We start from the raw sequence: 12,815 nt of genomic DNA, 5'->3' as shown, positions 1-12,815 counted from the left end.
CTTAATTTTCTCTTATGACTTAACCAATGAAAGCCAATATTTGATACTCATTGCAAATCATAGTTATCACACTGGTAGCTCTACGAGCTGGCATTCCAAGAGGAAGCAGGCGTAAACTCTCCAAATTAGAATTATTAGATCTAGAACCAAGCAGACATAAAATCTCCAAAATAGGATTATTAGTTCTAGAACCAATTTATGCCTTTCTAATGAAAATCCTCTCTAACCATACTCTTTGGTAAACTCAACCTTTTAACCACAAAGGCACAATCAAAGCTCAATGGCAGCATTTACTGGTCTAGTAATCTTACGTCAAATATCCAGTCCCTGCTTACAAAAATCTTACTAATTAGTCCCTTGTTTGAGGTATTAGGAAATGCCATACGCCATAGTTGTAGCAAGCGCCATTAATATATTAAAGTTAGAGAAGAATGGTTTCATCAAACTCCTGTCCAAAAGGTTAAACAAATGCAGGATATCATTGAGGATGCCATGACTATCAAGTCTGCTAATGTTCATTGAAATTCTCAAATTGAAGGAGAAGAATTAGAAGATTGGCTCTGCCTGCAAGGAGGGATCTCTCGATGAAAGAATAATCTGCATATTAGAAGCGCATAAAACCATGAATTAATGGGCTAAACGGCCCAAAAAATCATGAGGATAAAGGTGGGAAATGGTTCAGTACCCTAATAAACTCACTTTTTAAATGACTGCAGGCAACAAAAATGACTTCACTGACAATATTTTAACAAAAGATGATAAACACTGAATACTCAGGAAGATATATTAGAAACAGGGTATCAGGCATAAGCAAAATCTAGTATTTTCAGTCACTGCAAAGGGAAGCAGGATTTGATTCATTGAATGGGAGTTTGAAAAGGAGAGATTTACACTGTTTCTAAGGAGTGTCATCCAAAATCTGAAAAGAAGCTTCCTATGACTAACTGTATAAAATCTATATATGTCAACAATGTTTATTGACTTCAAGGTGACTTTAAATTTTGATAAACTTCTAAAGTACTATCATATATCAAAACCAGTGTAATCCAGCAAAACCTTTGGAAAGTTTAAGTGTAAAAATTACAAGGATGATTAAAAACTATATCGATTCTGACTCAAGGAACTTGCTAGTCTGAAGCATATTACAGAATTTTTGCAGCCTCGCATGCCGACTAACTGGCACAATTTGATGCAAACCCCATCCACAACAACCCCCACCCGCACCCCCCAAAAAAAAAAATGGCAGTTCTATGGGCTGAGTGAAAGAGGTCCTTGCAACTAGCTCACTATAATAAGAAAATGTCAAAATGGTATTATCCATTATGTTTAAATTTGCAACTCTCGTCACAGGTTTAAAAGGCAGTATCTCGAAAGCATATAAGGCATATAAAAGGATACAAGTGATTGGATCTTCCTAATATTGAGCATTTTAGAATTATTTGATATATCTACAATGAAAAGTCAATGTGTACAACTCTCCCCTGAAGAATAAGAAAACCCATAACACTATATTATGCTAGAAGATTATGCTATTGCTCCAAACTTTTGAATAAATTTTGTTGGCCATTATTCCATACTATGTCTTGCCCTCTTGAAAATATTACAGGGAAAATGCTATTGCAAAAATACTCATAAAAGTTTTTTCAATTTCTGTTTTCAATAGAAGCTGGTAATTAAGGCACCGTTATGGTCTTGTCAATGTAAGAGTATTTAGTTTACACATCCACAATCTTTAAATGATAAACAAGCAACGTGACACGAGACTGAAAATCCATTAAGTAACAAATGCAAACTAATTAAAAAGGCATCTCTCTCTCTCCAATAGCCCTTCTGCATATCGATAAGTACAATTCTAAGTATGACTTGAAAATAAAAAAAAATTTAATGATTGTTTTATCACAAAAAAGAATTCATTGATTTAATAAACTAAAGATATGGTTTAGAGTTATGTTCAGTTATCAGCAGTGGATAAGGAAACAAAGCGCAGCACCAATTAACTCAAATTGTGCCTTTTTATGCAACATGTGATGATAATGATAATGATAATAATACTAATATGCAAAACCTACACACCAGTTCTTACCTAGTGGAGGTGGCGCAGGAATTACATCATCACCAAGAGAAACTGCTTGACGTGGGACAGCAACTGCATCATTTGAACCAATAAAATGTCTCCTCTGGTCCTTTGTAGGTCCAGGTATATCATGTTTGAGGGGCTGCACACGCGAAAAAGGTTGGACTTAGACACCTGTGTGCACAAGCAATGCATTGTTTGGGTCCAAAATTCGTGATAGAATCGCTAACAGTACCGCATAGACTGATTAGCAGCTAAAATTTTATCTGAACTTTGGCACAAATGTATTTCTGAAAGAAAAGAACAAGAAAAAAGAAGAAATAGGAGAAACACAATTTTCAACTATTTTCATCAACTAACACCTAAGGTGACACCGTGACAGTGACGAGGAATAACCAGTAAGCCATACAGCTTTATCCAAAGATAATAAAAGTTAATAAAATCTGGAGTTTAACTCTAAGTGAATCACAAAGCATATGGGGTATTATTGGTACCAAGGATATATTGGATAAATTCTTAGTGATTCTAAAGGCTTAAAACCACACAATGACGGCTTTCTGCAGCACAGAAAACAAGATAACTAAGAAATTTGTTCGGCCTTTCATGTTATAGATGTGCTGTTAGTCAGTATTTTAGTTGGCAACACATTGCAATATTAGTTAAGAAGAACAATTCACACTGACTATCACAAGTACTAATGCACCCAGTAAAACTAAATAAAATAGTCTTAAAAACATAATATTTACCAATTACAGGTAACTTGTGTTAACCAAGGCTTCTTTAAGTAAATAGAGTATGCAAAGTCAGGTTAAACATTCAAAATAAATAAATAAATGAAGTCAAGAAAAAGGGCAGAGAAATCATGACTCATACTAAAATTTTTTGCATGACATGTCAAGCAAAATCGCTTGTGTTAACAACAATAAAAGAACAGTAACATACAGGTTCACTTCTTGAATAGAACCTCCCTTCAGGGCTTGACATTGATCCTGCCTTACAAGATATTACTTCTTGACTACATGGCTGTTCTAGATTGGTATTCTACAATATTTACAAATGAAATAAAACCAGGATAAGTTAACGAGATTGAAACAGCAGGAAAGAAATAAGGAAAAGAACATTTCATTTTGATTAACTAGTCTAATTTAATGAAAGAAGAAAAGACAAAATTAGGTAGATGTTGGAAAAGAAATTGATAGAGCCTACCTTCTCACTAGGTACACTGCCTTGCTTGCTAAAATTTATATCCATATTACTTAGATGCCTTCGCTTCCTCGATGACCCAATCGATCCATTACCATGGATGGATGAAATTATGAAACTACCACAGCCTGATACCTCTTTAGAGTGGTTGTCATTGTCCAATGCACTGCAACCCCAGGTGTACATGACATATTTTCTCACCTGGTTATGAGAACCACATTAAGTCAGGTCAATTAAACTAGGACTAAAGCAGAGAGAAAGACTCAACTGATTAATAGAAAATAGGCTACATGTTCCTATGGGAAAGAAATTACTTTATCCCAACGTTCTTGAGCTTTTCTAATAATGGCTCTTTGTTCGGTGTTTATTTCTAATAAAATATCAGTACTGATTGAGGGGAAAAATAGATAATTTAACCACTCATTTGCAGTGGACATAACTTGACTGCACAACAATTTCAAGCAAAATATATATTTGATGCTCCTTTATTTAATACAAGATTCACGGTGGTCATGACGCTGTGGCCTCTTATTGCAAAGCTGAAAGGCGAAACAAAGAAAATTCATTTCCATAATGTAATTATGACCATTGAAGTATTAATGTTGGGGTTTTCAATAAGCGTCAGGATTTGCCAGGAGGTCGGCTTCAAGGGCCTTGACTATTCCCAGGGCCTTTTCTTTACCGGCCTTGATACCCTCTTCCTTAATCTCAAAGTCACCGATGGTGTAATATTTACTAGTGGTTTTGCATATGGATCCCCCAGCTGGAGATGGCTCCAATTTGGTCTTGTAAGTGATTTTCTCAAGTGTGTTCATCAAAGCATCACCTTCGATCACACTGTAACTGTACACAAAATTACCTTTGTCCAGTGCCTCTACCTTCTCTATCATGTAATTGAATTGGCTTCCTGCAAGTGCAGACATTAAGGAAAATAAAGACTATAGTTATTACTTCTTTGGACAATAACCATTTTTTTTCACAAATAAAAGGATATCCTTAGTAATGATTCAAAGTATTTAATTTCTAAAAGGATACTTCCGCGGTTTAGAACTTGAAATCTTATATTTTGAAAATCCCGGTTTCCAATGTTGAGATAAATCACTCACCTTCTCCAAAAGTAACCTTCTTGATGCTTCCAGGCTCACCATTGCCTTCAATGTACTCAACATTCTTAAAAGCCTGAGGAACAATCTTTGGGATGAGCTGTCACCATCAACGATACAAGCCTCAAACATCTTGGCTGGTGGGATTGCGGTAACAACCTCAGATTCATAAGTGAAGACACCCATGATTACTGACAGTAGTGGAAATGATCAAATGAAGAGTGAGAATTGATTGATTTAGTTAGCAAAGGAGACTTTTGATTTGTGTAGATTTGAAACTAAAAGTGCAGCATTTATAGAGTCGGCCTGAAAGATTATAGCTTTTGTGGATATAGGCCCCTGGAATCTTTGGTGATTTTGGATGGTTCCATGCATTTTGACGATGTAATCAATGGATTTTAACTAAAACTTTCAATTGATTCTGGTCTTTGTACCCATCTTGCAATCTTTTCAATATAAAACAAAAAAGCTTACTGCAAAACAACAAATTTATGGATTTTGGAAGCCATATTATGATAAGTAGATTGAAAAAGAAAAAAGTCTAATATTTTAAGTGAGAAAATTTTTGAATTCAAGTGCTTGGACTGGTATAAACTAATTGCTATGTTCAGCAAAGATTGCTGTAACGACCCTTCCCCGGTCGCCACCGACGTCCGACACCTTCAAAAAAAGTCCGTTAAGTCCCGAATAAGCCTGACTAAAAATGTCCGTTAGCTCACTGTATACAAGCATCATTCCATATTGGTACTTAAAATACTATTCTATCATATCATGACTTGAGCTATAAACATAATAACCACTTCAATCTTTAAACCATTTATTCACAAGTATATACATTGAAATCCATAATCTCCAAATATTTACTTATATCAACATCAATATCCGTTTACAACTTAATAAATAAAGTGCTATGATTCGAACTTTAACAGTGGAGCGACTCGAGATAAAATGCTATGAGATGTCTTTACCTATTTACGGTGGACCGTACAAGCTGATGATTACACACTATGCTATTCTTGTCTATAAAAAGAGATATGTGAGTCTTACAGACTCAGTGATCATCGGCTTCGTGAGTAGGGCATAGATAAGAAACAAGCAAACAGCAAATCAATTGAATATAAAAATGCAGGATTATAAAAACAATTTATTTCAAACAAGGATTTCTCATTCGATTTCTTTTGTGTCTTATATGAAATACTGAGAATTTCTTATGCGTTATAATCGTTCAAGTAATAAATCAACCAAAGTAGATAAAAATTTCCACTCCAAAACAGATCCATCACCTTATTCAAGTCAATCATTTGAAATATTGATTTAAAACAATTTTACATAAAAGAATTTCGTCGTCGAAATCAATTGACATTTTACTACAATCAAATCAATAAATTCGAGTAACCTCCCATGAAATCGAATGTTAATCAAACTTATATGTAAATCACAAATCGCCTCGTACTCGATGAGTTAAAAATCATTTCACCGTAAAATAGGGGAGCTGTAGAAAACCGTTTAATTCCATTTTCATCATGCAAAGAAATATGAGTTTGAAAACCTAGAGATACCACTTTTAAATAGGAAATGGAAATAAACCCTTGACCCCCCTACCACGTAATAACATCCGAGAGCATCGCTTCCACTGGATTCCCACATTGCCATGACAACAGGGGCGGAGCTAGCCAATTTTTGTTAGGGGGGGCCAAAGACGAAAAAAAATAAAAGTTAAAAATTTTTAAAACTAATATGTTGAATTTAACCAACGATCAAAAGATTCATAATAGACAATAATTTTATATAACACGTAAATAAAAAAATAAAAAAAAACTTATAATAGTTATCTAAGAAAGTTGTGCTCGACGATGTTTCCTAGATTCAAATTTATCAATTATTGACTCTGTAGTGAAAAGACTAGCAATATCTTTTTTAATATAAACAAGTAAATTATTTGCAAGAAACTCATCATCCATTTTGTTCTAGAGTCTTGTTTTCGTAATTTTTATTACCAAAAATAATTATATTTATATTTAAACTTAAAAAATAAAACATAAAACTATAATGAATAAAATATAAATAATTAAATATAAAATACAAGATTTCACATAATGTTAAATAATATAAATAGAAAGAAGGTAAAAGAAAACTTTACCTCCTCTTAATTTTATATAATAGTGGTGGGTGATCTTTGTCTTTCCTTGTCCAAACTCACAAGCTCATACATCTCTTTTGAAAAATAAAGTATGTTTCAATGGTGAGTTACAAGAAAAGAAAAATAAAAGTAAAAAGACACAAAAGAGAAGAGAAAAAGAAAAAGAGAAAGAGGTGTAGAGAAATTTAAATTAAGATAAAGTTAAGTAAGTTTGTGAAGTTATTTGATTTTTTTTATATTAATTATCAAATAAAAAATATATTTTGAGTGGGCTATTAATAATATATAATAAATAAAAATTTTCAAAAATTTTGAGGGGGCCATTGATAAAATATATATATATATAATAAATATTTTTAAAAATTTTTAGGGGGCTATGTTGGCTTACCCTCCGCTCCTGCATGACAATCTCAACTATGTTGGCCGACATCAGATATATTAGGCGGTCGCAACTGTATATCACTAGTGACCTAGCCACGCATACATACATCATAAGCCATGGCTCCCGCCACGCCTATCCGCTTGTCGACGACCCGAAAGTTCTCTAGCTATAGCTCACTTGTGCACGAGGGTCACACTTAACCGATGTGACATCTGACCTACTCTCGAATCTCTCGATTAAATAAAATCATTTTAAAAATCTAAATTTGGTTTTCAAAGAATTATTTTAAATTATTCTCAAAATATCGATCACCATATCACATTAAAAACCTTTTTTCATAAGATTTTCATTGAAAATATTTGCATGATATTTTTATTTCAAAACGGCATGATAAATATGTGATAAATTCTATAAATTCACACCACACAAACAATAAAGCACATTTTTTTGAATGTAAATTGTCTTGAAGAGCCTATTTCTCAATTTAAAACACTTTACGTATAATTTCTATACATATACTCAAAGCACATTTAAAATCATAACAATCACAAAATTTTCTAGAATTCTATCAACTCATGTTTTCCACAATTTTCACGTTTAAAATAAATCATACATATAAGTATGTATTTATGCAAATTTTAAAATTGACACTCCTTACTTACCTTATAATAACGAGACACTTCATCGTTATTTTTACTTACCGATCGCTCGTCACTTACTTCGACACGACGCTATAGTACATTATTTATTCATTTCATATTTTCTTCTTTGGTTTAATCTTATGAGATTTCATAAAAAAAAATTTAATATTATATTAAAGTAATTTAAATTTAATATTAGCTAAGCAAGATGGACTAGCCCCAAATAATCCAAATTCATAACAAAAAAAAAAAAACAGAACAAGGCAATTTTTACCCATTCGGCTGAGTGGCCCAAGTCTCCACCTTTCTTCTCTTCCCCTTTCTCTTCCTCCTTGTTCCAGCCGGCCTTCTCATGAACCTGTACCCATGGACAGCACAAGCTCTCTCTCTCTTCAAAACCCGGTCACGACAAGTCCAGCTTCCTCTCTTTCTTTTCCTCCCTTTCTTTCTTTCTTTCTTTTCTCTCCTTGGTTCGGCTGAACTTCCTTCTCTCTTTTTCTTTCCTTTCTTCTTTTTCTTTCCCTCCTCCTTGGTTTCCTTTCTCCTTTCTTCTTTCTTTTTCTTTCTTTTCTTCCCGGCTTGACAGATTTTCCTTCTCTCACTCGGGTCCCAATTCTCTGGACCACTCTCTTCCTCTCTCTCTTCTTTTTTTTTTTTTTTGAATGGCCGGCTGATGCAAGAAAAAAGGATAAATAAATATTCATTTCATGTGCCGCCATTTGCAGAGAAAAACCGGATATGTCTTTGTCCCATTACCCTTTCTTTTATTTGTTTCATTTCTTCCTTCATTATTTCACTGACCGGCCCCCACATCTTTCACTCACAATCGGCTCTTTCTCCTTTTTTTCTTTATCTTCTCAATTGGCTGATGATAAAATGAAAGAGACAAAAGAAAGGCTTGACTAATGTTGCTTCATGGTGGCTGACACATGACAAGTTCTTGTCAATGTTCCCACCCCTTTTTCTTCCTTCTTCTATTATCATAGTTTTGTTTACTATTTCCTAAACACCCCAGAAACAGGATGGCCTTGAATCCCAACAGCATGGCCGCTTCCTTAAACAACAAAACCAACAACAGGCAGCTTCGCATCTTGCTGTTTGACATCATGGACACCATTGTTGGTGTCATGGGTTTTTCATTTCATTTCCTTTTTTTTTTTTGTTTTGTTTTAATCCTTTCAAGGAACTAATAGAGCGGAAGCTTCCATACGCATGGATTGAGTTAGAAAATGAGGTGATTAATGAGGTAAAGCTCCTAAAATATAGAGACGAAAAGTTTGGTTATATTATTTCTCTAGATATTTGTTGAATAGAGTACTCATGGGAGATTGCATGTAAAAATAAAAATCACTTCATTTATACACATGTGAAGCATTTCATAACATACATGACATAGAATCTAAAACTTTTAAAATTTCCTCCTTGCCATTGAGTGAAAACTTCATTAGAGATTTGCAATGAAATATCAACACATGATCAGTTCTTCATATCCTGGTGGCGGCACCTGAAAAGATTGTAGTTGCAGTGTACAATTACTAGAAAAAAAAATAATTAATTTCCATCAAATTAACTGTTTCTAAACACTCAAACTTACCAGCGGATCTTTCTTCTAATTTGCCTTGCTTTGCATCTTGCTTATTCTTTGGATAAGCCCCATGCAATATAAACTTGAGAACTTCCGTAACTGATCTAAATTTTGATTTGGACTTCTCATGTTCAAAGTACTGCACAAAAGCCATCATCATTGTAAAGTCAAAATAACAAGCAACTTTAATGGAATTTTGAGAATTGAAACTACTGCAGTTTAATTATTAAGAAATGGTATATATGTTGCATTAAACTAAATTACCATGTCAAAATTCACCCCGTTGGACCTCTTCTTTCGATCAATGCGCCAGCCCTCCAATCTCTCAAAAAGAGAATATTGACACACTTTTTCCTTCTGATCTTTTAACTTTTGGAGTTCCTCCTATAATATTGAATACAATTATACTTGAAAATTCTTGTTGTATATTAATATTGAACTAAAGTTTTCTGGTAATTGAAGAAGTAATTACCTCCTCAAATTTCATGGCATGAGCAATCCATTCATCGGAAAGCTTGAAAGACGTGTTATTTCTTCCCACCAACGTTGCCTTGCCTCGTTTTTCCTTCTTTTCTTGTTGTGCGGATGAGCCAACCTGCAACACCAAATATACTAAGAACTATTAGCTATCAATCCCCTCGATTGCTACATATACAAAAGCTTTGTTCAATGCAATTTTATTCATAGAATCGGAAGGAAAAAAACTGTGTCAAGTTAAAGTCAAATTTTACGCATGAAAACATTATAATGATCGATATAATTACCTTCTGGTTCAATGAAATATGTTCCCACCACACATGGTATGATATCGGAGTGGAGTTGAGAATTTGATATTTTTCTTTTTCCTTCACCATTTTCACCTCACGCTGTTGCAAAAAATAAAAATTGTACATGTAAAGCCATCAGTGTGTCTTACAATGCCATGTATACTACAAAAGCATTCATTTAACTTCTCTTTTCATTAAAAACTCAAAATTGATAAATTATTCAATCTGTCAAACTAAAATTTTACATTTGAAAGTAAAATTCAAACTCAAATTATTTTTACTATCAAGGCAGATAAATCTATAAAGTAAGCCAATCCCTTTGTTTCGTGCATGACTCCATACATAAATTTGAAAGAGAAAATACTTAAAAGTAAAAACTAAGAGATAAAGAAATAAAGTTTACCTTGATTACGTGTCTCAATTTGAGCCGAAGTTGATCGCCACCGTGGATGTTAAGACCTTCTTCAATTGGGCTTGAAATGGGAGCCCCTTGCACTAAATTCTGCCAATCGGAGATATCATGTGATTCGGTAGTCTCTATTGGTTCTTCGACCGACATTAACCATTCAATTAACTGGGAAGGTATCAAGGAGTGGTCGGTCTCAGACAGGGCTGACATCTTCACACTTTGAAAGAAGGATCAAATGATTAATTTCTGTTCGTGAAGAAGGCTTGCAAACGCAGTGCTATATAGCATACGTGTACGTGTTGGATAGTGATGCGTTTAATAAACGTAGTAAGTATCTTTAACTTTAACGTATTTTATATCAAATTATATCTGACACATTTACGATATAAAAACACGAATTATTAAATCTTGATTTGATGTTCTATCTTTGTTAGGGTATGGTAAATGATTGATGAAATCCATGTCGATTGACTTTGATTATGCTATCAGGGGTGGACCTAGCCAATTTTTATTGGCGAGGCCAAAGGTTAAGAAAAATTAATGTAGTCAATATCTAGTATTTTTATTTTATTATATTAAAGTTTATAATACTAAATATTAAATTATAATATATAAAATATAAATAGTTAAATATGATATATAAAATTAATAATTTTTTCTTTACTCAAGATAATTTCCTTTCAACTAAATATAAAACGTAAAGCACATTAAAAACATATACTCAAAATAATTTTTTCTTATATAATTAGGATTAACAAAAAATAATATATTAGTGAAATTTTAAACAACAACCAATAATGTAACACTTGAACTTATATTTGAGAATTACATATACAATAATTAATTTTTTAATTTTTAAAAATTAAAATCATTAAAAATAAAATCCACATAACAAAAAAAAATCATGATAAGTAGGAGATATAACATATATAACAAAAAAAAATATGATTGATGATTTGTAGAAATTTAAAATAGAAAATCTATAGAAACTTAAAATATATGAGCAATTAATTGAAAAAACTAAATAAATATAAATAATAATAGTAATATAAATAGAAAAAATTAAATAAAAATTTTACCTTTTTATAATTTCACAATATAAGGACAAAAAAGAAAAAAATGATGGGTAAAGAAACTTAAAAATTTATAAAAAAAAATTAAGAATTTGAGTAAAATTGAATAGAGTTTGTAAGATCATTTTATTATTTTTTAATTATATTAATTATTTACTAAAAAATTATATTAAAAATCATTTAAAAATATATAATATATAAAAAATTTCAAAATTTTGGGGGGCCAAAGGGAGACTCCGCCCCTGTATGCCATCATCCAGTCACCATTCTGGCATTGATCTTCTCGTTTCGCACCGCAAATCTGCAATGCCATAATTCACGTGGGAATATGGATGATAAGAAAATCTCATAAACTTGTTAGAGCATGGACCAGTTCGTATTCAACTAAAATGAGAAGCAAATACTATAGCTTCATTATTATAATTAATTATAGCTTAAAAAATTGCAAATTTGATATTTAGTATTACAGTCAATGATATTATACTAAGAATTAGAAATTTCCAATATTATTGACAAAATATTTGTAGAGATGATTTGTAGGTATTTAAGAAATAACTAGTTGTTTGACATGCATAATGTCAAAGAATATTAAAGGAAAATAAATAGAGAGAAACGACATTTGTATATAAAAATTTTGTTTAATATTAGCATTAGACAATTTTAATTTCCTGCCCAAAAATAAGGAAAAAGAATTTGAACGTTAACTTGCTTGAATGGAATTAAGAAGAGGTTGTTCAAACCAAGTGCCCGTTTGGTCTGATTTATTTTTAGTTTATCTACTGTTTAAAAGTAGAAGTTGGGCCAAACAGGATTTCATGAAAAAGCTCTTTAAAAAAAAAGTAGTTTTTTTTTTAAATAAAATCTTTAAAAAAAAGCTTAAAAAAAACTCTAATTAGGAGCTTTCTCTTTTTTAAAAAAAAAAAATATGTCAACTTATTAAGAGAGTTATTTTTTACCAAAAATATTCTCTATCAAAAAATACGTACTCCCTCCCTCTCTTCCTATTGATCTCCCTCTCCTCTCTCCCTTTCTGCAAATCAGGATTTTTTTTTGTTTTTACAAAAATTAAAAAGAACGAAAACAAAAAAATCATATCTGCATTTAGGTATTAAATTTTTTCTGTTTTGTTTTTTATTTTTTCATTATTCTTTTTTTTGGGTTTTGGAAACTTTATTTATTATTTCATATTTTTCATTTTTGGGTTTTGGAAACTTTATTTATTATTTCATATTTTTCAGTTTATTGTTTGATATGACAATTATGTGATATTTATTTGTTTTTAACTTTTTTTATGTATATAATATTTATTAATTATGATTGAAATAAATCAAAAAGTTAATAGTTGTTGAAATAAATTAGATAAAAATTGACTTCCAAACCTTTGATGATATATTTTTTTCATTCTTTTTTGTTACGAATTTGATATTATTAGACATGA

At 31.8% G+C, this 12,815-nt stretch overlaps 1 pseudogene; it reads right to left on the bottom strand.

The window, feature by feature from the left end:
• Positions 3,889–7,854, bottom strand: LOC108662233 (annotated as a pseudogene).

Source organism: Theobroma cacao, chromosome 5, assembly GCF_000208745.1.
Source record: "Theobroma cacao cultivar B97-61/B2 chromosome 5, Criollo_cocoa_genome_V2, whole genome shotgun sequence".
Lineage (NCBI taxonomy): Eukaryota > Viridiplantae > Streptophyta > Magnoliopsida > Malvales > Malvaceae > Theobroma > Theobroma cacao.
This window is presented reverse-complemented; position numbering and strand designations above follow the sequence as displayed.